We start from the raw sequence: 26915 nt of genomic DNA, 5'->3' as shown, positions 1-26915 counted from the left end.
TCTCTGTTTACAATGTCTATCACACAGCAGGTCTGCTTGTAGGTCCCATGTAAGTCTTTTCCATCAGATATTCTATTGTTGGAAATTGGGCAAATTATTAAATAAACAAGCACTTCTTTAAGATCTGAAGTAACATGTCTTTGAGGAGACAGTGTGGGGCAGCCCAGGATTATGCCTTTTCCTTTTTTGATGGTTGTAGTATTTCATACTTATCCCTCATTTGGTTAAGCCGTGATGTATGGTTTGTATTTTGAAACACAGAGAAGAAAACCCAAACTGTGTTGTTAATTTATATTTGATATAATACCAGTGACAGTTGGGCATGGAGTTGAAGGGGAGGTATGCTTTCCTTTTGAAATTCAGACCTCATAAACTTTAGCATATCGGCTTTTTGCAGGAGAAAAATGCAGATATTGGGAGATGGAATAGCACTCCTTTGGTCTCCAGGGAGAGCAGGAGGCAATAATGTGGCTCCTTTGAGTCTGCTGCTCTCTTGCTTTTATAGAGGCAACTGCTTGCTCTTATGGGCCCTGCCAGTCCATCACTTCTTTCAGTCTGCAGTGCCCATAACCTAATACCTTTTCCATTTGCCTGGTTGGGTTTGTCCAGCAGACTTTCCACAAGGTTTGAGTGTAGAGATACAGAATCCCTGACACAATTACGTTCTGTAACTACAGCTTGTAGTGACAAGTGGTGGTTGATCACCTGGAGTTACTTGGGGAACTTGTGGGGCTGTGATTGCTGTGCTTTGACCATAAAGCTCCGCATTTTAACAATATCCATACTTACAGAACTTTCCCGGATATTTCTTATATTTTCCTTCCTCCCCAGAGCAGTAAAGTTTGATATGCTTTTACTTATCAACCTTAAAGGAGATTAACCCTAAAATGAATGAGGAATCCGTGGGGAGACCCATGGATGGGGTTTTGTGCTGAGACTTGGCCCTGGCCACACAGCTGCAAGGGGACTGAGGGAAATGTTGAGGTTTACTTTTGTGACTTATTTTTTAACTCTGCCTCATTGCAAAGTCAGCAAGCACAAGCCTCAGTGAAGGTGGAGCCTCTTCTGTGACCTGCCAGGAAAATTAGCCCGGACCCAGAACACCTTTAAGCAGAAGCCAGATATTTTTGCTGTGCACATGGTAGAGGTTCAGCTGGACAGGAGTCTGGTGTGAGCGTGAGACACACGCAGAGAACATCATGCACTGTTTATCTGTCACCACTAAGCAGCAAGGGATCACAGAAGCCTTGGAGGTCTCCTCACAAGATTAATTTTCAGATGCAGTGTACTGTTCAATGCTTTTGGCTTGATTCATACACTGAATTAAATATGGCAGTTCCCTGTCCATCTTACCCTGAACATGTCTCTCAGTGCTGATGGTTCTGTAAAGTTAAGGCACAGCCCTAAAGTTTGTAATTACAGGTAACTTGTTAATGTGAAAGTGGGATGTGAACAGTGCAGGTTTTTGTTTACAGAATAATGGCTCAGATGTTTAAGTCACCATATGTTTAAGGTGCTGATGTCCCTAATGTGCTGCTACATCTAATTGATAGACAATTCTAGTAATATTTTTTATTTACAGAAGCTAAATAAGACCAAGACAAAGTTCTGTTCAATTTTGTTCGACATTATAATGACTTTGAGGAGTTCACCCTTCAGGAGTGCTCTATGCAGTAACTTAGGCAGTCAGTGATTCAGGTGGAATAAACAAATCACAAGGTTAAAGTGAAAGTAGTTTTTCAGGACTGTGGTTGCCAGAGTATTATTTTTATGAGCTGCAGTGGTTTCATTGAAGCATCACTACAGTATTAGTGAATTAGCGGGTGTGTTTCAGCCCTTCATATCCATGTGCAGAGTGTCTGTAAAGAGTGGTTATTCATATAAAGGATTATCACAAATATTCCTCAGTATACTTTTATCTTAAGCTGGTACCTTCAAAGGAATGCAAACAGTTGGTGGCTCGTGATAAAGAGACTGTGGTGTGGGCAAAGATCTCCTGGTTCATTGCACAGAATGAAGCCAATCCCCACTGACATCCCTTCTCATTTTTCAGTGTTACTGTTCTAAGTGTAAAGCAAGGTATAATATTAATGGGATTAATTCAAGACTGTTTATTTCTGTTTCATCTTAGTGTGAATATGCAGCAAGTTCATATTTGGTCATAGCAAGTCTGAAAATGCTTTGGTAATTACATAAAAAAATGAAACTGAATGTGCAAATCAGCTGAGGTAAGCAAGACTTATTTGCAAATTTTAGATTAGCTGGCTGTAGCACTGCCTTTTATATGGGCACAGCTTTGAGTTGCTTTCATTTTTCATCTGCTATAGTATTTCAGGTTGCAAGAACTTTGACGGAAAACTTAAAAAAGGCGACCACAATTGTACCAGTGCTGCAACCCCATTAATCATACATTCATTCCTCAGAAGCAGCGTCTCTGGTTTGAGGAATTCACCCAGCTCTCCCTGAGGGCCGTTCCAGATGAAACTGGCTGTGGCAGCTGGATGTGCCACGGCCCCAGCACAGCCTCTTGTCTGCTGAGGGCTGCCAGGAAGCGAGGGGCACCTGCTTGGTGGGACCAGAGAGGAGCTCATGCTAAGGGCACTGCACCCTGCCTGTGCCAGCTCCAGCATTACAGGAGTGGGAACCTCCTCCATCACAGCTCCTGCCTCTGCTGATGTGAGCCGGGATCCTTATGTAATTTTTAGTGAAAATCCCTCAGACCTGCTAACCATGCTAATTCAGAGAAGCTTTCCCAAAGTATTCTGAGCTTGTGGCTCGTGTCAGTAGCATGCCTTTTATTTATTTATTTTGGAAAGACCATGATTCTGTTTCGAAAACATGGTTCTGTGCAAAAGACCTAATAGGTGCATATCAATAAGAGTGGTAATAATGGGCAAGGCAGGAGTATTTGGGTCTTTTCTAGTCAGCAGGATTTTAAACTTGGCTTCTTTTATATTTGACCCTGGTTTGTGTGGCCAAACTGCTGAAATTCCCTGTTAGGTCGTTGCCTGTGTGGATGTATTAGAGACGTTTTTTGGTGTGTCTGTGTGCATCTTTTGTCTCTACATACTTTGGATAATTTTATTAGCTACTGTTTGAAAATGTCACTAGACATCAAATCAGTTTATTTAGCTATTGTGGGCTAATCCAAACTTACAGGATATAATACACAGCTCCTGACCTTTTCCTGTTACCAGGCTTTCAGCAGCTCTTTCCTTTGCAGACCTCAGGTGGTAGGGAGGGAGGGAGGAAGGGCTTTAACCCTCTGGGTGTATTTTGCGGTGCTTACAGGACAGGCTGAAGGCACTGCAGGACAGGCTGAACGAACTACAGCTCCCTTTGCAGCACAGGAGAAGCAGGAGAAAGTACAAGCAAAGGAAAAAGTCCAGGGTATTACTGTCTTCCCTAAAAAAAGCTTGGCTGCAGTCTCCCCAGCCTTAAACCCTTAAAAAAAGCTGTAAAGCACCAAGTTTGCAAGCTCCAGACTGTGGTGGTGAGCAGGATTTTACAGCCAGCTGACCATGAAGTGCTACCAGCTTCTAAAATCTGCTTGACTGCACATTACTTCTTGAAGCCTTCTAGATTTTGGAGAAAATTGTTGCACAAAAATCTTCGAAGAGGAGGTTGCATGATTGTAGATCTATTTCATCTAAAGGTTATGGAGAATGGATGGAGTTAAAACAACATTTCTTCTAGCTGTACCATTTTACTATCGCCACTTTTGATCTATGCTCATGTGAAAAAGCAATTTATGAATAGATCTCTACCCCAAGAGGTATCTTGATAGCACAAATCTATTGTATTTGTTGTTAATAGCAAATTTTAAAGGGAAGAAGAAAACAGAGGAAGAACACAAGAAAAATGTTGACCTCAATGAATGAAAATTGGACTGTTTGTACTATGAGAAAATGAGATAATTTGGGCTATAAAATCCCATGCTCAAAGAATGAAAATAAACAACATACACAGTGTGTGGAAATGGGAGTGAGCCATTACAGTAGGACAGATTCACTGAGATCTTTTCTCCATAGTAATTCTTAATAATGTGGGAATATTTTTTTTTCAGTTAAGGACTAGAACTGTCCTGGAGAATGTTCCTGGAGTTCGGCAGCAGTGCAAAAGGATGGTTTACAAACATTTCACACCAGGAAAATAGTTGGAAACCAGTAATATGGTGTTTGGCCACTACTATTATGAGCAGCAACAGATGCAGTTTTTGTTGCATTTGGGCCATTTGGCAGGTTAGCAGCCATTTATCTGTTACCAAAGATTTCCCAGCCAGGAAATCTACTTTGCAATAATTCCATATTTTAGGCTGAGTCTTCTTTTGCAGAAAAGAAGTGATTAAAGAATAGCATGTCAAAACAAAGGGTTAAACCATCAGTTAAATACAGCACAGTAACACTGCAAAGTTTGACTCTGATTCTAGATTTTGGAATGAATTTTCCTTTAAGCAGTAGCTAAATGGTTTCCTTAGATTGTTCGTGTGTTGCACGAACCAGATCAGATCAGTCTTAAAGTTCATAATTTTCCCCAGAGTGTCTGAAATCCTACTACAAAGAGTCCTTTCGTCTTAAGAGTCTTACACCAAGTAGAAATGAAAGGCTGAAATAATAACACCACTAACTTGGTTTAATTAATTGTACGTTTCTGTGCTTAAGCTTGAAGAGTGGAAAGTATTGCTTTAAAGGCTACCTACAAAACTGGTGAATGAGCAGCCACTCAGGGTGCCACTTCAAAGAGAAACACCCAAAAGAGCAACAGAAGGGAAGCTCTTTTGAATTCTCTCAGTTCCTCCTGGCAGCCCAGGGCTTGCAAAGGAAAACAACCCAGAAATGGTTATTTTCTTTTGTGTTAGTTACATAACCAGCTCCCAGTAAATAAAGCTGGAGGTGGAGCAGCCATACAAAGACCCACTTTGTAACCTGTGCCTGCCATAGCTGTACAAAAGAATCTCACCTGAATTTAGGAGTTTTTCCTTCCTGGCTAAGGGAGATTCCTTACACTGTCTGCAGACAACTTGATAAAATTCAGGAGCTGGGTGTAACTCCTGGTTGCACTGGTGGATATTATGTAATTTGAGCCTTCATGGTTACTGCAGATTTGTACCTTACTGCTGAAGCAGTCAAACAGATCTTGGTTTCTACCATTTTTTTTCAGATTTGTCTGTATGCAATATTGTAGTAAGTAAAGAAGTAGAGGAAATTAACTGCAAAAGGGAAAGGTGGTTTATACAAGAGCGCTCAGTTTTCCCCTTGGGAGCAGTTGAAGCTCCAGAAATTGTGCTTTCATGTTAACCATCCTATGCCACCTTTAAACGGTGCCTTCCATAAAGCAACATTTGGGATGCAGGCTGGTACTTTGTTTATTTGGGAGGCTGGTACTTTATTGCTGCAGATGACAGCCCTGGCTGGTCAGCAGCCTTTGTTCTGGTCTTTGTTCTGGCTCTTTGTCCCCTGCTTGTCCTGCATCCCACCGACTGTCAGCTGGGGGAATCACTGGCTCTGCCTCCCTCACTGTTTCCTTCCCACAGCTCTATAATGCTCTTGGGGTTTGGAAGTTCAGTTTGTGATTTACTAGTTATAAAATCTGAGGATTACAGGTGTGCTCCTTTACTGTGCTCAGGTGTCGGCTGTAACACTGCTGCTGGGATGTTGTAGTGCCCTCATTTAAAGGGTGATTGGGAGACCAGTCTAAGAGTAGCTGTAACTGATGATGTAACAGGTAAAAAGGATCAAGAGAATTTATACATTTGGCAGTTCTAACCATTTTTTACACTTACTTTATGGACCTGGAAAGGAGGGACTTATAATAACTATGAAATTCTAAAATGTCACCTGTGCCCAGCTTCTACAAACTTTATTATCATTACCTCTGTAAGAATTGAAAGTCAGTTCATGTACTCCAGAGCAGCAAATATTGTCAGACAATGTGTAATGCAAATTTCTGAGAGCCAATATTTAACATCTTGAAATGAGAAGCATCCAGGATAACTTTTGAAATCACTCGAATTCACTATATATTACATCAAAATGTGAAGGTAAATATTAAGGTATTTTCATCAGATGGCTTTAAATTAATCTTTGGATTTCCCTTAAAAAAAGAAATGAAGACTCTTTGAGTAATGGAGAAACAGGGTGCCCCTCATATTGCTCTCACCCTGAAGTATGACAGAGAAAAATTACTTGGAAGCAATTTCATTTCCATGTTTAAACTCTTTGTTATTTGAGTCCAGAATGCTCTTAAATTATCTGATTTAGGCCTTGATACTGCAAATTAACTCTGTGTAGTTAGATGCATAAACAGAGGCACAACAAACCCCACTGAAATTAATAGGTCTTGTGTGGCCTGGGGCTCTGTCTCATGGGGCTGTTTACTGGGGGGTTGTTTATTTTTTAAGTGTTTTAAAATGTTTCCCAAGTAAGTACGTGACGTTCCATAAGTGACAGATCAGTAGTAGCAAACTTCAAACTCTCTTACAAAGTGGCTTTTCCTGGCTTTGTTTAGGAAGGTCTCTTTGATTCTGCTTGTGTTTAATGTGCTGCTGGGTAACTGTGGAACACAGATCTTCTTAAACCAAATTCAGAGAGTATCGTGAACTGACACCTGCTTAAGTCTTTAATTAAAAGTGGTTTAATCTCTAACAATCTCTGTGTACATAAGCAGAAAGTATCTGTGTTTCATGTGTACTTTGAACTGCCATTCATTTAGGAATCAAAGATTTGTAAATGAAACACAGTATGCCAGACATGATGATGTTTGACTGGAATCTCTTCTTGTTGGCATAGCCAGGTTTTCCTGGTGCTGTCAGGCCCCGGGAATAGATTCTTATTAAAAGTTATGGAGAGAGGGTAAAATATAAAAGGAAGGCTATCTTTAAAAAAACGTGTGTATCAACTATATATAAAATATATGTAAAATAGGCAAGCACACGGAGTGGGACCTGTAGTGGAGAATTGCCAGTGGGATCAGACTTCTTTAGCTGAATGTCTTTCAGGTGAGTATTTTGGAGGAGCCTTTTCTACACCAGCTCTAGGTTTTGGTGTAACAGATTTTTATTTTCTTAACAACACCCTCTGAAAGAGTGGTTGCCCATGGAGCTCATACATGTAATGGGTTTATGACTGGCCTTCAGTGGAGAATTTGAACTTAAAAGCTTTTCTTGCTGTAGCTGATATCTTACTCAAGATATCCTTTCTGTTTTTATACATAGTCTCTAAGATTAGTGTGGTTGAGTATATTGAAAGTAATAAAAAACAGACACAGAAAAATTGTTGCATGTTTGAAGAAAAAAAATCATAAAATGAAAGAGGAAGTGCATCATTTATTATAACACCATGTAGACTAATGAAAAACATACTGCAGGCTGGAAATTTGTTAGGAGCTGAGCTCAAGAAGTTTCCACTCCCAAAAAATGCCTTGGGGCCTCCAGCTGTAAGCCTGTGGCTAAAGAGGCCCTATGGTAAACTGACATAAAAAATAAGTACTCGATAAACAGTCAGCTCCTGTTTCACAAGAGTTGGAAGGGAATTTTTTTAAAGTATTATCTATTGATGCTGACTGTACTTTATCAAAGTGAAGGGAGGCAGTGCATTTATGACTAGAATGTTCAATTGAGAGTTGGACACTGGGCACCAAAATGTTACATTCACTGTACACAGGAGAACATGAAGAAGATGAAATGACTTGCTGAGAGTAACAGAACAGCAGCTGGTACTTGCAGAGCTGGAATTAACATTAAATAATTCCTGGCTTCTCATCCGTTACTCATTAGACCGAGCTGAACAAGTCCCCTGTTCCTCTCTGTGCTGAGCAGGTGCCACCCCTTGTACCCAAGCACATTCTTTTGCTGTGTGCAAATAGCCCCTCAGAGCATTGGTGGTGCTGGCACCATCAGTGCTCCCATGAATGGAATTGGCCACTTGGAGAAGACAAGATGAAGTTTTGTGTCTGTCCTTTAAATCTGAACAGATTAAGTTTAGGTTAAAAGTCTTTCTTAAAGGTGTGCATCTTCCCTGCTGCCCAACAAGGGCTTGGCTTTGCCTTTGTCTTTGCCCTTCTCCCTGATCAGCCCTTGTTAATGACACTCATTCCCATGGGCCCTGGGCTTCCAGGCAAGTTTAACTGTCAGGATGCTCTTGCAGGGAGGCACTGCAGCCTCCATTCCTTCTTCACCTGGACTGGGAAGCAGTTTGCAGAAGTAATGCCCATTAAACCTTCTGATGTGCCTCCAGTCTGTTTCTGCAGAGGTTTCCCTGCCTGGCAAAGAGCCCTGGAATGCCCCAGGGATGATGGGACATTTCCATGGAGTCCAGATTTCACAGAGTTAGAAAGATGTAGTAAATTGGATGTAACTTTGTATAAGACTATTTAGTTGGCTGGTTTGTGATCTTTGAGAAGCACAGTCTGGGAGTTAATACTACTTACCTTAGCTAAATCTTCAGTTAGGACTTGGTAATCCAGTACCTTTTTACAGAAGTAAATAGCAGGTCTGAAAGTCCCAATTTTGGTAAGTATTTTCACAGTTTTACACTGATGAAATAAGCATGCACAACAATAATCACACTGTATTGCTACAGCTCTACTTACATGAGGTGCAGCCCAGGAAAATGTCACTCTGAGATGGAGCCACTGGGAGGAGAAAAGGAGAAAAAAAAGGTGAAACAGTTAGTTCTAGGTGATTGAAAGAAATGAAAACAAAATTTAGTCAAATCTGGTAAATACAGATAATTTTTACTTTTTTGTCTTTCATCTCCCTATACCATCTTCTGTGTAGCATTTACAATGCCCAGTGTTTCATCCGGTGATTAGAAAATCTGTGACGTAATTGTTCATGGTGTTTGATGTTGTAATGCGCCACAGTGGGGCTGATGGTTCTGTTTACACTTGTGAGTTGGAGATATTGAATAAAAGCTGTAGATTGATCTAAAAAGAGAACCATAACTTCCTTCTCCTCATTAAAAATGTTGTGCTTGGGGGGTTAAAACTGACATATAACAGTCCTGATGTGAAATATTTGCCCTGTAATATGCAACTATGATAAATGTCACTTTGGTTTGGCACTCTAAAAAGTGGTGGGTTTGGCACACAGTGTCATATTATTTCACTTTACTGAGTATGTGTTTGCTCCTTTGCATGCTTTGGGGAAAAAATAAAGAGAATTGTATTTTATGGCATTATAAGAAGTGTTAATACATTTGTCCACTCAAAATTTGTGACCGCTATTTCAGTATGCAGATACAACTCATCTAAAGGAGAAGAAAAAATAAGTAAAGCACTAATTTCCATATGTATTGCAGTAGAAAAAAAAAATATAAACAGGCATACATAAGGCATTAAAGAGGTTTTAGCTGAGATTGATGACTGAACAGTAATATTTGTAGAGAAAGGCAACTGTTATGAGTAGATGAGTTTTCCCCTAAAAAGAAAGATTAGCTAGTTCAAGGGTTCAATTATGACTGAATTTTGAGGTAAGCAGAATACTTTGCTTGGGAAAAAATGGTTTAAGATAGCTGCCTGTGCCACTTCATTCTTTTTTGTAATGAAGTTTTATTGAGAGATGCAACACTGGTCTGTGAAAGATCGGATCTCACTCTGATGCACTTTTTCTCCACTATTAGCACCAGTTATGGTTGTTACTACCACATTTTCCAGTCAAGGCTCCCCAGCTCCCCTGCTCTCCTTGGCCTCTCTGCCCTCTGTTTGACATCTTGTGGTTGGCATTTAAGGACCCAAGAAAAACAAACAGTGCAACCAGTATTTTGCTTGTAATTTTAGTTCCCTAGTTTTATGGAGAATAGTAAATAGAAGGACAAACTGTTACTATTTTTCTGTGGTCTTGATCTTAAGAGAAAGGGATTTTCGTGGCCAACGTGTCTTTGTGATGTGCCACACAGGTGGAGATGCCCAACACCAACTCTGGTGGCTGTAAAACCCTGCAGTAGTGGCTGGTCCATCATAGTCTCTGGCTGGCTTCTCAAGAACAAAAATAAATCTGCCACAAACCCATGCAAAGAAGGAGCAGCTCTTCTGTTCATACTTTCATGCAAATTTAAGCTGCATTCAGGGACGTAGTGGGACAGCTGCCCCATGCTTCAGAGCAGAAACTGGCTGTGGAGAGCTTCTCCTGGCTGGTGCCTCTCACTGCTGAAGTCCCACCTGGGCACAGCTGTAACACATCTGGAGCTCTGGAAGCTCCAGCTGTGTAAGGAGAGGCTGCAAGAGATGGCTTCCCCTGAGTAATGCAGTTCTTCAGTACGTTAGTGGTGTCCTGTGGCTTCTTCTGCATGGGGGTATGGATATCACTAGAATTAGACATGGAAACTGTTGAATTCAGCTGGCAGAGTTGCACAAGTTTCTTCATATGCATAGCAAGGTGCATTACTGAGATCTGCACTCCAAGGACCACTGCTGTGTGCTCAGGGAGCTCTTAGGGCTGGGCTGGAGAAAGATTCTGTGGTCACCCAGCAGTCTCCAAAGAGAAGCTTTGCTACTGCTGACCTCCTGCAGCTTCCCAAGGACAGTGTGTTCCTCCTTAGTTACTCAGGAGCCCTTCCCGATTGATTTTCTTGCTTTCTGATCCTTGCTGTTGAAGTACAATTTCTTTTATGTAGTAAACAATGTTTCAGAATTGATTAAATCACAACATGAATCATAATGGAAATGCTGAGCTATACACACGGCTTTTCACATCTGTAAGTCTGTGGAGATGAATAACAAGTTTTGTAGTGACAGCCTTAAAGTGGGTTTGCAGTTGTGCTGGGAGCAGAACTCGCTGGCTTTTTTTTTAATGTAGGCAACTTGAGTGGAATAAAATGCTAGTTAATCAGTTTGAAATGAAATTGTGGCAAGGACAGAATGAGCATAGTTATTTCTAGATAGCATAAAGAATGGAGTATGATTTCAAAGGTCACGTGTAATTACACTTTTATTCATGAGGCCTGCATTTGATATTCTAACAAATACAATTCATGTATTGTATTCATCACACAGAATTCTGAATCAGAACATAAAATTTTGCAGTGCTACAGGTAAGAAAAATGAAAGCGATAAGGAGCAGCAGCTGTGTAGCTAATGAAGGAGTTAATTCCAACGTGTGTTTTAGGCCATTAAATACTACAAAGCAAAAAGTGCTGCTTTGCCAGCACAAACCAAAGGAAGGCAGTTAAGTACCACTCCCTTCCCCAGGCAGCTTCGCTGGGAATACCGGAGAGCTCCGGCTGTAGTTCCGGCAGTAGCCTGCACAAGAAATGTGCAAGAAGATAAAAATCACTGGAGCAGCTGTCGTTTAGCAAGGAAAATCTTCTGTATTCTGCATGTGGATATGAATTTTTCTCTATGCAAAATGTTTTTATCCTTTCAGGTTGGAGTAAGTTTTACAAAGTTATCAAACTAAGGGCTCAGGTGGTTTTTTTCTGTGTGTCAGGACTCTCCAGAGGCTGGGATCTGCAGGCCATCCAGTTCATCATTGTTCACGCTGTGCTTTTCTTTGTTTTTTTTGGTTTTTTTTTAAGAAGTCTGAAGCGTTTTCCTTGTGTGGTTTCGCAACCCCATTTTCTTTTTTTCCAAACAGCAGGAGTCCTATCACTAGATCAAATTTGGAATTCACTGCTTCCAACAATTGTCTAATGGATCCACATGTTTACACAGCATGACACTGGCATCCAGATAGTGTCATGAAAGTCCCCAATCAGTACTACTGCTCCATGCTTCCTCCCTGCTTAAAAAAAAATAAAGAGGGAAAAAAAGAAAAGGAAGAAAAAGGGAAAAGCTACAGGCACTTTTTTCTTGGTACTCAGGGGAGCAGTGAATGGTCCCGCTGTTTCAACCACCAGTACCCTCTCACAAAATTTTGGAAAGACTTTTCCCTTCTGCTGTAACTGAAAATGCCAACTCTCAGGTGTTTTAACAGTATTTATCATATCAATAAATAGATCTTAAAATCACAGAATCATGGAATGGCTTGGGTTCAAAGGGACCTTTAAGATCATCTACTTCCAACCCCACTGCTGTGGACACACCAGACCACGTTGGTCAGAGCTCCAGCACACCTGGCCTTACTTCCAGGGATGAATGCTACAAAAATGGGAGACTGGAAAATAGCATTTCCAGACCCAATCCTTTCTTCCTTCCTGAGACTCCCAGCTGAATGAAAACTTTCATCTGTGTAGAAGTGTGCCCCTAACTTGCAGCACCCACACCACTGCCTTGATGAAGCTCCAGCTGCTTCTCCCTGCCACTGACGTGTCCTTGAGCTGATGGGAGCATTTGCACGGCCTTATGGTGAATCAAACCACCCAAGGGATCTTTCTGAAAACCAACTTACTGAGGGGCAGGCTCAGGCACTTGGCACTTCTATAGCATGGGAAGGCCATTTGTAATTTACTTGCCCGTGTATTTTGCCAAGTGTTTGATTCTTGTTCTCGTTATTGGATGTAAATAAATCAGTAGCAATTACTTGGCAACAACCTTCCACGGTCATTTGCTCTGAAGAAGCTTAGTCCCTGGTAGCATTTAGTGAAGGAAGGGGGGCTTGGCTAGGACACCAGAACCTTTCTTTTTTTTTAATGCTCTCATGGGATCTTTCACTTCCACACAAGCAGCTGCCTGAACTGGCCAAGTGGTCGTGATTTAACGTTGCTTTACGAACACGACTTGTCGCAGCTGCAGGATGTCATAACCTCTATTTCCTTAGCTTAGATTTGAAATCTGGAGCCATGTGATTCAGATGAACCACAACTGCCCTTGCTTTAACTTGATGTATTTGTTTTGAAAATACTGTTGTTCGCTCCAAGTTTTAGCTACTAAACAAATTAAGCTGATCTTCACTGGTAGATGGGGAATACTGACCAGCTTGATTAAAAAACTCCCTAAAAGCTGCAAAGAAAGCTCAGTAATCTTTAGCTCAACAGTGCTAATGAAAATATTTCATTAGTGTAAACTTAAAAAATCAAAACTTGTTTTAAATACAAAAATAATTGTATGTTGTACAGTATTTCAGGGAAGTACAGTGAGCTCACCAGAAACTGTTGCTGCAGACAGGATTCAGAGTAGAAAATGGTGAGCAGAACTGGCTTGGCTTTGCATTCAAAATTTGATTTTATAGGGCTCCTGTTCTTGTGCAGCTTAGAAGCAAGCTTTTGCATTTGAAGTAAAGCCAACTGGATTTGTACAGATACTTATCTTATTCTCTGGCCCCATTCAAATCACCAGAAAAATATTAAGGCTGACAAGCCTAACTTGATATGCTTCTCAATTAATATTTTTATGTTAGATTATAGTACGCACAGATTTGCACAAATGCCAGGTTTGAAGTCACTCAGCTGGTTTCCAAGTGGCAGATGCTGCCTTCACTACCGTATGTCTGCTCTCCACAATAGCAAATATTAATGGCAGAGTTTAGTGTCTTTCTTTGGAACTTGTTGTGTAGAGAAATCCTAATTTAGTCATTTTTGAGACTAAATTTTACAGTTCTAGGTTCACACATACAGTGAGTGTCTGCTCCCCATAACTCCTTGTTATTTTTGGCATTTTGTCTCCTGTTGAAATTCATGTGCTTATTGGCTGGGCAGGATTTTTTGGTTTTTTGTAAATGATTTTTTTAATAGTAACTTATCTAGAGTAAGCAGGCAGAATAAAAGCTGTGCCATGTCCTTTCTGAAGATACTTGATTGTGTGCTTTAGTTCTGTAAAATTAACCAAAAAAAATAGAGAAGCAGTCTTTGCTATGGCTGTAGTCTGTTAAATACAAAAAACCACCAAACCTTCCCCAGCATTTGGAAACCCACCCTTTTATTGAGGAAATTGAGACACAGTAGAAGTGAAAAATCACCTAAAAAGGTTTGTCTGTGCACCCAGTCACTGAAGGTCAGTCTCAATTACTAATATGTCCAGTGAGATTTTTTGTTATTGCTTGTTATATAAATGAAGATTCATTTACAGGCTTTAACTTGTAGAATTTTTTTTTTATGATTACGTTTATAAATGTCATAATCTAATTACATTCTTAACTTCCACTTTTTACAATTGCTTGTTTGTAGTGGTATTTTGTGAATTTTCTTATTTATTTATTCACAGATGCTCAGAGAGACTAAACAAAAAGTTTGAGAGCTGGGACGCTTTCCCAAATGTAGTTTAGAGCTGCTGGTCAGTCAGTGAACTGCTTCTGCGGCCTGAAATAGAAGTGGCCCCAGCAGCACCTGCTGGAACAGCATCTGCAGGATGCTAAGTTTGGCAAATCAACATTTGTGTGTTGATAACATGCAGGTGGATCAGGCTGAGGGCACCTGCAGAGTTGCTTCTAATTGTCAGGTGTGTCTTACGGAGTGGAAGAATGCTGAGGAAATTGTATTCAAATACTGAAAACTACCTTACAATTAACATGCAATTTCACTTCGTGGATTTTAGACAATTCTGCTTACTGCCGAACTGCATGGACTGAGTGAGGTTTCTCTTCCTCCTTCTATTTCCTCTCTCTCCCAGAGTATTGCAACAAGCTGGTTCTGAGTTTAGTGTAAGGTAGTGGAGCTTTTGTGGATTTAAAAGCTGGTGTTGGTGTCTGGAGGCAGTGCTATGGCCTGGGGACTCGGCTGAATTCCTTAGCAGTGGCTCCATGACCAGCTGGAGCAGTTTCTTGCACTTCACCATCCATTCTTTTTTTGACGTGGTCACTGAAAATTATTTATGCACCCTAAGATTTAACCCATCCCATACCAGACTTTGTGCAATGTCCCAGCCTTGGAGGCTGACCTGCCTTTATTTACACGCGCACACACACAGAGCTGACGTTTCACACGTGTCTCTGTCAGAGCTGCAGAGCTGATGGCTGAAGAGCACCTTCTGTAACCTGCTGACAGCTCCATGGCACCGTGTGTGGCCAGGCAGCTCCAAGGAGGGGACGTGTTTTGCCCCGGGCTTGCTCAGGGAGTTGAACGTGGGCACTTTCTTGCCAAGCAGCTGCGTGAACGTGACCACTCCAGGCAGTGGGATGCCTGCACTGCCTCCTGTGCTGGTACCTGCCTGATGGCACGGGGTTATCTCTCAGCTACCCTGCTGCTGGGACACAGAGCTTCGAGTGTGTCATGCGAAACTGGCACTACCAGAGGTGAGGATTGCGGAACGGAGTTTGAGGAGAGGACGGTGAGTGCTGCCGTGGTCGAGCAGGAAGAAGCTGGAGGTGGGCTGAACGTGTTGTTGAGACAGAAAAGAAGAATGGGATTTTGCAACAAGGGGGAAGTGGTGTGGTTGATTTGCCACATCACAGTTCTCAGTGGCCCACCCATTTGTTTTGACATAAATACCCACTCTCGAGCTATGTCGAGGCATGAAGACGACGCGTACCCTCACACTTGTGATCTTCAGGGTTTGTTACTGCTCTTTGAAGAGTGAGCTTGATGTTTTAATGTTTTGTTTGGAGACTCAAGCATTTAGATTTGTAATTCTGCCCTTCTAGCCATTTCCCTGATTTACCTTGCAGAGTAAACATTCTTTTGTTCCGTTTCCCAGACTTCCTTTTCCTTTTCTTTGCTGTTGGCTTAATTTTGAGATACGATACTCAAGTCAGAGGTGTCTCCTTGGGAGCAAAAAAAAACCCCAACAGCTAAGGGCTTGAGTGAGCTAACTATTTTCTCTGTTTAGAAGCAGCAGCTTACTTTCAAGTATTCTGGAAGTCCTCAAACCCAGATCCTGCCAAAGGCATTGACTTAAACAGCAGCAATGCTTAGGAGAACATGCTCAGGTTTTCTGGCAGCTGTTACAAGCTGCTTAGAAGAAACAGGCACATTGCTTGCAGCAAGCACCCCACAGTTTGGAAAGCACTGCTGAAGGTAAATTTGTAAAGAATTTCTTCTTGTGGTTATAGTTCTCCATTTTCGTTTCTTCTACAGTGGGTCCAGTTTCCTCAGAGTTTGATATCTAGGCTCTTAATATCAAATCTGGAATTAATACAGCTGTATTTAGAGACATTTGCAGGGTTCATAGCAATAATTCACTGTGTGGAACTCGGTGTGTTTTAAATATTCTCCCCCTGTGCACGTACAGGTTTTTAAAGTTAAATTGAGAATTTATAACATGCTGGGTCTCATATTCCATGTCTGTTTGTTTCTAAATCTATACACAGAACTTGGACTAGGTCATAAATTTCTGCAGATGAAATGAAGGCTGATTAGAATTTTAATATTAAGGAAGGAAATGGCCTTGGGTAGTGCACTACAGAGCAGAACAGGCCTTCTGTTAATACACAAGAGTATTACTGTTTTCTTGAACTTTGCCTTCCAATCCAATTATTACTTGTGCCTAGAAATCATAACTCTGGTGCCTCTCATTTGATAATGTTGAATGTTATCCTTGTCCAAGCTTACACAATTTCCAGTAGTAAAAACAAACTGCTAGATAATATACCCCTAAAACTGAGTTATAGGCAATAGTACATGTCTTTGTTGACAAACAAAGCAGTCATGGTGGTATATCGACCCAGTTCTGTCTCATTCTAAATTAAATGAAATAAAGAGTTTTTTCTTGGGACATGCAGTTCCTGTGATGGCATATTGTGTAACTCACACTTCATGATAAGAATGAGGACAAAGCTTTCAGTGTAAATTTATTTTTTTTTTCTTTCCGAGTCAAGCAGAGTTAACGGGAATCTCTGTGTTGGCTTTCATTTTAAGCACTTCTGTGATAGCATCATGCTCACAGTATGAAATGAGCTCATACAAGAGTAATTCCAGCCAGTTCCCTTATCAGCGTAAGGCATCGTAGCTCAGAACGTGTCCTCCCGTGTCCTCCTCCCCTGCCCTTGCTGGTAACTGGGTTGGACCAGATGCTGCATAACTCCCTGGATCTGTATTTACCATCCTTTGGCTGCACACATCTTTGCTGCACATTTACAGCAGAAAATATTATTACTGAAGTGTGGAATCACATTCCGGTATTGTTTCATGAAAATCAATTCTGATTCCTCGCTCCTTCAGAGTACGTTATTAGCATAGTACAACTCATCATTTTCTTACAAAGGGAATGACAGTTGCATCCTTGTTTAGATGCTGCCCATGTATTTATAGGATATAAATATATGTAGCCAAATGTGGTGGCTAAACTTAGCTGCTTCTCGTGCTGGTTTCTGTGGTTTTGCTTCATTGTCCAGAAAAAGTGACAACATTCTCAACTCTCTTGCATCCATCACCAGGTGTGGTGTGATGTCCACTCTTGGCAGAAAAAGATCAATGCATATTTGTTTATTTGGGCCTTTAAACTGTATCACAGTCTTTCATCATTTATTATCTATCTCTAAGAAGTTTTGTTTATCGTTCTCACACCATTAAAACGTCACATTAGTGGCACCGTCTGAAACATATTTATCCTGCTCTAAAGTCTCAAGGGGTTGTACACAGGCTGTTATGCAAGTAGGTTTATTTTAAACTTCTTCCCTTTTTTCTTTAATCACTTGTGTAATGTGTTTGAAATGTGTGTCTGATGTTGATTCCTCTTTGTGTTCCATTGATTTTGGGCATTTGATTTTGCAGCTAAAAGGATTGAATACTAAATGTTCTTTTTGCATGTGTACACAAGAGAGTATTTTCTTCTTTAAGTCAGAGAGAGGCATTTGTAGGTTTTAAGGCCTGATAAAGTAATAAAAAATACAGCAAACCCAAAAAGGCTAAAATAGAAATGTATTTTTATAATTTGGGGGGTTTAAACTGTAAATCAGAGCAGAAGGAACAAACTATATGAGAGATACCATTCTAAATGAAAAAATTCAAATTATTACATTGTGTCACCCACATTTTAAGAACAGTAGGGATGAACTCTGACTTATTTAGTGATTTTTTTCCCCCCCCTATATTAGCCCACAACTGTTTGAGTAACCAGAAATATACAGGTTTGTGATGAATTGGTATAAGGAATCTGATGCTGAGAAAGAGAGTTGTATTCAAAGATTTTTGTTTCCCCCTTGTTTCTTGGAGTACAAAAATGCTAATGTTTCCTTTCTTTTCTGAACTTCCAGACTGGAACTGTAACTGGTCCCAGGGTAAAGTGCCCTTCACAGATCCTCTTTGTAAAGCTTATGAATTCTTTTGTTTGATTTCTTGCAGTTTTTGGGCACAGCACAGCAAGTTTAGTGTTGCTATCTGCATTAGATTTGGCATTTCAGTAACATTCCAGTTTAAAGGTTCTGGTGTGATTCAGTGCTGAAGGTGGTGTGAGTCTGCAGCCATGGAGAGACTCGTTTCTTTCTGGTGCCATATGTTATCTTTGATCAGGAAACCATTTGAACCGAGATGCCTTCAGATATAATATCAGCAAATATAGAAGTCCAGACCTTACTAGACAGTTTTGCTGCAAGGGAGGATCCAGTTGTGGTTTTGCCTATAAACACTTTTTATCTGTTGAGTTACAGTTTTTAATTACTCACAGCTGTGAGGGATTTCATGTTAGCCATGTGAGCTCTATGAGCATTCAGAACTGACTTATCATTACAAGTTTTCCATGTATTTTTAGTCCTTCCCCCTCTTCAATTCATTCCACTCAAACACTGGGGAGGAGAGAATGTGACTGAAGATCGCTTTCTTCAGTAAACTGAAATGGAAAGCCTAAGCCAGTGATCCAGCTGGCATCTTATACCAGAAGCTCCTCAAATGATCCAGGCATCATACAAAATTCTGGCATCAAACCACGCAGTTGGTGACACCCAGTGCTCCAAAACTGTCCAGTACTGCTGGTAGTGACAGACACGGACAAGCCCAGTGCTCCATCATGTCCCAGGGGCAGTGTTCCTGTCACTAACCCTGGAGATCTTCCCACCCAAGGTGGTACCTGCCCTGCCCAATGTGCTCCTGAAATAACCAACCAGCTGCAGAACCAAGTGGACACACGTGTGTGTAACCCAGAGTGTCCCCATGAGCATTAAATGAATTTTGCAGCTTTGTCAGAGGTGTCTCCACCTAAGAGCTTCCAGAAGAACTGGTGGGAGTGCAGCTAACACCTTCACCCATCATTCTTCCTGAAGGATGATGCTATACCCAATGCTTGTTCAGGCAAAGACATCTTAATCTTACTGTAATAGGTTCTAATTACTCATTTCTGCAAGATCCCTGCCTGGGAGTCACCACAAGCCAGATACTCTGTGAACGATTATCCCAAGAAGTTCTTAATTACTGTGGAGTCCCTACAGCTCTTTAAAATGTATTGCCTGTACTGATACCATAAATCCATTTTCTTCTCCGCTTGCTGTGGAGCCCTTTGTACCCTGGATTCTGTGTTAATGAAGGCCCAGAAGTGCTGCTGTGGCTTACTCCTCGTGCTGCTGGTTGTCATCTACAGCTGAGCACGTGCCATGAGGACACAGATACAAAAAAAAACCCTGATGACCCAGAAGGTCAGGTATTATATGGCCTGGTTTTTAAAATTCTGATAATCACTCTGGAGGAAGAGCCACAAAAATGCTACAGAATTGTCTGTCTTTGTAGTGGATTTTGTGGCTTCCTATTTGCAACATTTGTTGCGAATAAATTTTTGCACTTTGGCCAAAACAAGACTGGTTTTATGACTTTACTTCCAAATGTGTTGAAAGCTTATGTTGCTGGGTTATTTATTGTACAGCACGTAAATAACTTTATATACTGAACATATGCTCCAGCAGAATTCACAAATGGCATCTCCCTCAGTGTAACTTCAGAAATATTTCAGAGAACCTGCAGTTGGTGTCCTACTGCAGCTTTGCAAGGAAGACAGACGATTTAAAAGATTTTGGACAGAATGAGGAAAATTATAAATGTTTGACATTGTGACAGTACCAGGAACATTAAGCCTAATTTGAACTGAAATCCAAATACAAACCTTAATCTAAGAAGCTGAAAGGAAAGTAATGGAAGATACAAGGCTTTTACTAGGGGTGAAGGATTTCTGAAGCCTTTAGAGGTCTGTGTGCTCTTTTATATGGGTTATGTTTCTGACACCTCCTAATGTGGATGTAAAGTAGTTTTTTTATTTAAAAAGGAAAGATATACAGGCAGTTTGGCTGTAGATGTACCCTTTGAATAGATAAAAATGCCTAAAATACCCTTGACAGTTGCTTGTAAGAGGAGCTGTATTAGATATTTTTCTGCTTTTATTTCTAGTAAATTTATTGGCTGATCAGCTTAGGAAGTGTTTCAGGCTAATTATCCATTTGCAAGCAACAACTGTGTCTCAAGTCTTTTGATCATGTGCCAGTTTTAAACTGAAAACAAACCTTGATATGACTACACTTTTCACTTCTTCAGGCTTTGTCTTTTGTAGTTAAGTCAGAAATTTTGCACAGATTTTAATATGAGTGCTCCTACTGTCAAAAGTCTGTTCCTTTTACCTCAATGGTCCAGTGATGTAGATGTCCTAAACCAGCCCTGCTTATTTAAGTGGTAAATGAAGAGTGTTTTGCATTATCAGTTCTTACAGCATGTATGTCTTCTCCTGTTAAAGCACTCCTATTCCTAAAACATTTCCCATTATCACTGGTGTCTTGACAGCAATAACCTCCTAAGCGGGGTCTAATCTGAGACCAGGTAAAAAAAAATATCCTAAAATCCTGTGAGCTCAATCTAACTTCTGTTCTGTGGTGACCAAAGGGTAAAAGAAATCCTTTTAAATAAATTTGTTCTCTTTCTAAAATAGATAACTAGCCAAATGCATTTCAAGTATTTGTTCAACTGATCAAATACTGCTTTAGGTTTAGAAAACAAATTAATGTAATGTTTGAGGAATTAGACATTTTATACCTGAACACTTCTCTGTGTCATTACTTCTGCACCGATGGCCCTAAGTACTGTGGTCAAAATAAAAGACCCTTTCAATGAAAATAAGTCAGACAAATGTTTAATTTTTATTTTTTTAGGTCTTCATAAAACAGCTAAACTGGAAGTTCACACAGTCTCTTTTTTTTTTTTTTTTACCCTTTTGAGAAAGTTACACCAGTGTGTCAAATTTAAGTCCTTACTTCTACTATAGATACACTGATTGGCTGAAGTACTTCTAAATTACCTATATATATTTGGCAAAAATACTACCTGATAGTTCAACATTAGTTTGAATTTGAGATAAACATGTTTCTATGTGTGCGGGTTCAGAAAGCAGAACAGTCTGTCCTGACACTAAATAAACACAGTTCCCAAGTGGAAATTCTCAATTTAGGTGTCTGATTAACTTCTAACTCAATGGCTGTGCTTCAAGATCCTGGCACTGTTTGAATCATTGGTATTAGATACCACCATTCCTCTTCCTGTCCTGGAAGTAGAAACTGTGAACTCCTTTTTCACACTGTTAGTTAAGATTTCCTACTAATTAGCCAGTAACAGGAGTGGACTCAGGGACACACAGGCATGTCAAAGACATTTTTCCATGTTTTGGCAGTTAAGATTTCAAACTGTCAGTTGATTTTTACAATTGCTCTGCTCTGTTCTGCTGGGGCTGTCTCCTATCACAGTGTGTGCCCGCTGCGAGCTTACAGACTTGGGTGATTATTGGATGTTCTGTTTACAGAATCGTGAACCTTTTTTAAAGGTTGCTAGAGCTTAATTCCTAACGGGGAATTTGCTTTGAGTCATTGCTGAACTGAATGGTGTCTTCAGATGTGATGCAAGTCCGAAAGGAAACGCCAAGGGAAGGACAGAGGATGGCAACACTTGCTGTTCTTTAACTGCCTCGACCACATCTTGCAATATATTTGGATTTGTACAGTATATGAAGATAACCTATGTTCTTTATTACATTAGGTATCTTAATGAAGTTATGGGTGTGAGTTATTATTAGATGGCAGTATTTGTTTGTTTAATTAGTTAAATGATACAAGTAAAATTTCATTTTGAGCTCAGTCATCATCTGTTAAACTGCTGGAGCAGTTCAATAATTGACTGCTACCATTACCCACTTGAATGAGCAAGCAAACCCATGAGTTTCTGCCACAGAGGACTTGTTTCTGATGTGTCTGTTGACCACTGATGGGTAGGTAGTGAGTGAAGGGGATCTTGTTGCTCATTTGGCACTGCAGGAAGTCGACCAGCATCTTCTCTCTGGAGTTACACCTTGAAATGGCTACAAAGCCTTGACAGCTCCAGTGGCAGCTGCCTGTTTGTTCTCTGGCTGTGCCTCAGAGTTTCTGATGGGCAGGAAATCAGTGTCTGTGCTGGACAGTGAAACACTGCAGTTGAGGGAGTCACAGCTCCAGCAGCCAGAGAACAGCAGCCAAAGCAGAAACTAATTGAACCAGCAGTTCACTTGAGAGGATGAAGAACAAAGGGGGAACTTCCCTTTTATACAAATACTCTCAGCGTTGTGGAAATGTGAGTCCTGTACACTTAAGACCTTTATTAATTGCTGTACTGGCTGTCTGTTGCCATTTAAAAAATTTACTTGTGTCTGCAAGAAATCAAAATTATGCTTTTCTTAAATAATATGAAACACCTGAGTTCAGGCCCTTGGAAGCAAAAATTATGCTTCCTGCCTTTACTAGACCTTTACCATCATTTTGAATTTAGAGGGAAATAACTGAAAGCCCAAAACAGCAATGCATGATGCTACTAAAGAGCAACAAATACCAAATGATCTGTGGTAATTTGAGAGTTGACAAGCTACAGTTCATCACCCCTGTATGTAAAAGGTAGGATACATATAGCAACATTACGTATTTTACACTTAAGGTTTTTTAAGGAATGGTGTCTTTAGGCAGAGGGTGCAAAAAATGGGATCCCACAAGCTGCACCTGCACTTTCTTGCACCTTTCTATCACCTCCTCTTTTTGCTGGCAGAAATGTTCACAGTGAATCAAATTAACAAACTGATTTGGTATTAAAGTAACCTTTGTGAAGGGACAGAGAGGTAATTTTCACCCAAATGGGTTTACAAAACTGTGCAAACACTTGTACCAAGGTGGGAGAAGAGGTGGGACAAAATGGAGAGTGTGTCTTTTGGCAGCAGTACTGACTTATCCAGGTTTAAACTGTTGCTAGAACTATTACTTGAGATTTTTATTCATAAGTGTAAAGCTTTCTTTGGAGCCTAAACAGAAGTATTTGGTTGTGTAATCTTTCACTGCAAGCAGAATATGCTCCATCTAATTTATAAGCATACTGTTTGTTCTGCTGCAGTCACTATGTGGCTGTATTTCTTGCATTAAGTTAATAATCTCTAGTCCATATAATATGGGTATTCTAGTGTAAGGCAGGCAAGGAAGAAATCAGAGCTCTGTGTAATGACATTAAGCTTTTAGGTTACAGACAGAGTAAAGGACTCACAGCTGCTTAACATATGCCCTCTGCCTGAACTCACTTTATCACTTGGTATCTGACTGCTCTCAACATATAAAAAGTTGATGTGATTGATAGTCGGTTATACAGTATTTGTCAGGGTGAACTGAATCATTATGTGTATAGATTCAGGAATATAGAAAAATAAAGCTGAAAGAAGAACAACAAAAACTCTGACATCTTTTCCATTCATTAAGCTTTCCTAAGGCAACTGTTTTTGTTTGCAGGAGTTAGTGGTTGCTGGTTTTTCTAAGCAGCAATTGCTGAGTGATTTAGAGTACATCTCTGCTCTTTTGTTTGGATTTCATTTGCAAAACCATTTAGAGTTATAAAACTGTCAGCTTAAGAACATTCTATATATTTTGCCAGTGAGGGCCTCCTGTATGCAGAGTTTATGCATTTCTCTCCATTTTGCATGCTGTTTGAATTCTCAGTATGTATCACTGTTCTTCTTTGGGCTGGTTGTTAGAATAATTCCCAGTGCCTTCTTTAGAGCAGCAGAAATCCTTGAAGTAATTATGAAATTGCATCTCAGATTAGTCATTAGATATTGCTAACCACAACATCTCACCCTTGGCCAAACCTAGCCCAGCAATGCAGTAATAGAATGTTCTGCTGATGCTTAAAAACACTTGAAATTTAGAAGCCCTAAATGCAACTGGAATTGAATCATGCACCTAAACATCAGAAAGCATAGACCAGAACTGTTAGCTATGTTAATTACAGTAGTTAAACCATGGTATGGTACCTTTCTAAACTCTCAGATGCCCTAAAATAACTCCAAGCTGGGAGCTGAAAAATGTTATGCAAACTTTGTTACCTACTACTTGCAGCTTTGCTCACTGTTTGTCTCCTGCAGAATTCCTTTGGTGGCTAAGCTCAGCTTTGCATTGTGTGGAAGCTGTGGGGCCTGGGTCTCTCATCATTCTGCACAACCTTAATCTCTCCTGGCCTTGTTGCTGGCCCTGTTTCATGCACTTCATGTATTTATTTCAGATTTTCTATTCCTGTTGTTCATAAGGTATGGCAGATTTAAGTCATCAAGTACTTAAATTACATAGATGTGGCTGTGACAACTTTCTGTAACTTGGAAGTTGGAATCTGCCATGAATGTCACCTCTGAATGTTCCTGGATGCCCAGTTGGGCATGTACAGTGGGAGGTAAGTCAGTGCTTCAAAACTGCGTTGGAATTTTTGGAGCCAAAAGTTTTTAAGGGTCAATGACAGATGTTAGGAAAGCCTTAAATAACTGACGAGTTCACTGAGTGAATCTGGAAGAATCTATGCAGGAAGTGCAATGTTTTGTCTTTGCTATCTTGATAGAAAAACAGGTTCTGATTTTCCTGGCTTCCCTAACTTTTCCAGTGTTCCCTGTTCTCCTTGACTTTACAATTCAGTAACCATGCTTCCTGCATCCCTGGCAGGAGATCATATCTCCATTTTCTACCTTATGACCTTCCAGTACAATTTTAACTCCCTGTATTCCAAGGGAAAGTATTAAATTTTTAAATAAAGTTAAAAAAAAAAAAAAAAAGATGAGGAAATTTCTTTGTCAAACTTGATTTTTTTTTTTTTTCCCTTGGAGATTGCAATTTTCCTTAACCTGTTTTAGGAAACATATTGCCTTTTAATTTATTCTTCAACAGAAAAGTATCATACCTGCTTGCTCATTTCACATTCATAATAATGGAATGTCTCTCATTAAGGTAGAATCCGTATTTTCATTTTGATTGGAGTTTAATTTTTCTGTTTCAAAGTATGTTTTGTTGTTTGCATTTACAAAAAGAAATACGAAGCTTTTCTGTTCCCATTCAACAAAGAATTCTGACATCTTGGCTTTTTTCCAGACTAGTTAATTTTTATTTAAATTTTGTTTTGAAGATCACGATTTCCCTTGAGATGGACCTTCCATTTGCTGTAAATCTCTCTCTTCCTTTGCCCTCTTTTTTTCCTGCCAGGCATAAACTACTTCACTTTCAAAGCTCTGCCATCTAATCCCACTGTAGCCATTATCACTATGCACCATGGAAATGCTGACTCTTGGTTCACTAACAGCTCAAACATTTACCTTTGACCATCTGCATTTTCTAATGACCATCTCCAGTCCTGTGCTGCCCTGGATGCCATGAAGAAATTCCTTGTTGTTCCTATCTTAAAACTTTCTTTTGATCCCTGCAAAATTACACAGTAACAGAACAGGTATGTGATAAACTTAATCCTCCCGTTAGTGGGTGGGTCCAGGCTTTCTTGTACTTCACATATTATCCCATCTGTAGTTACCCTCTCCATTTTGTACTTAACTTTAAAATTATGTGGGCAGCTGCTGTTTCCTGTTGTCTTTATACCTGGTTGATCATAGGTGTAAAGTGTAACTTCAGCAGGAAAAGCTTGGCTCAATCCATGTAAATTCTAGTATTTGTTTTGTACATATGCTTAAGGTACTTATTATTGAAATGTAGATTAATACAATTTTGTTCTAAGATAACTTGCTAGATGCCTTAATTCCAAAATAACAAACACCACCACCACCTTGTTTTGTGCTGCTTTTACAATGATACCTTTCAGTGTGGTCTGTTGGAATACAAACAGGTTTTATGGAGCATTTTTACTGAACAGTCAACAGGTTTTAATTTAGCTTCTTAAATCATGATTGTTTTTCAATTTTCTGCTCTACCTCCCGAATGCATAATGAAGGCACACCTGATGCTGTAAAAACCAAATGTCATTTCAGTATTTTCAGCTGTGTGATAAATTTGGAGAGCTTAAAAGTTGGTCTCGTAGATGTGTAGTTACCAGAGAGCTCACAAGAACATGTAGAGTGCTGCTGAATAAATAGGGTTTTGGAATGGATTGCACTTTATTTTCAGAGACCTTCAAAATGCTGAAATTATGGATGGAGTTTTTGTAAGGAACTTCCAGGAGACCATTTCAAACTCAGAAACAAATTCAAATTCTTTCTCCCTACCAGTCATGTTAAGTACCACTTGCACTTGCTCATGGGGATTTGAAGAGCAGCAGGCAAACCTGGAGGAAAGTTAGATTGTGTAATTCATGCCAGCTCTTAAAAACATTCCTCCTTTATCATTCTTCTTGAGAAAGACCTTCTTAAAACAGGATGTTCAGTGGCAATTGAACTGTGCCTGAGTTTTATAGTACAGCTTTATTGTACTTGTTTCTCTAAACGTTACCAAATTCAGTATACGGGTTCTGTATATTACTGGAAATTATATATATTTAGAAGAAGAATCATTTCACAGAAGTTAATTGTCACAGTCTTAATCATCCATCTCTGGTTATCACTAGGCAGGAAGTCAAATGCAAGTATCAGTAATGCCCATTACATTTCTTCCTTATTTTGTGTTAAGATGTCTCTCTTTTCCCAACCAAACTGAGGGTCCAGTTCTCTGTCTCCAAAACCACTTATCCCATTGTAAAGCAAACCAAGTGGCAAGACATGAGCCGAGGTTGTTGATACCCTTGTGCTCAGGATGGAGGTGCAGGACAGCTGAGATGCTGCTCGTGTTCCAAGGGCTGCTGTGGGTGTCTATTTTAGGGTGATTGAATCATGAAATGATCACATTCTGCTAAAGAAATGAATCCTGCCCACTCTGTTTTTTCGAGTGTCTTCTCTGGGGTCTTGTT

At 40.1% G+C, this 26915-nt stretch overlaps 1 protein-coding gene across 1 annotated transcript in view; it reads right to left on the bottom strand.

Annotated features, from left to right (window-relative positions):
• The window catches only part of GPR146 (G protein-coupled receptor 146), a 49304-nt gene that overhangs the window by 18438 nt on the left and 3951 nt on the right, over positions 1–26915 (bottom strand). Inside the window, exon 2 of the mRNA XM_010392421.4 lies at positions 8590–8631. The gene's annotated coding sequence lies outside the window, so the exon portion shown is untranslated. The remainder of the gene's footprint in view (positions 1–8589; positions 8632–26915) is intronic.

The sequence above is a fragment of the Corvus cornix genome, chromosome 14 (assembly GCF_000738735.6).
Source record: "Corvus cornix cornix isolate S_Up_H32 chromosome 14, ASM73873v5, whole genome shotgun sequence".
In the NCBI taxonomy this organism is placed as follows: domain Eukaryota; kingdom Metazoa; phylum Chordata; class Aves; order Passeriformes; family Corvidae; genus Corvus; species Corvus cornix.
Note: the sequence above shows the minus strand (reverse complement) of the source record. Positions and strands in the feature narration are given on the sequence as shown.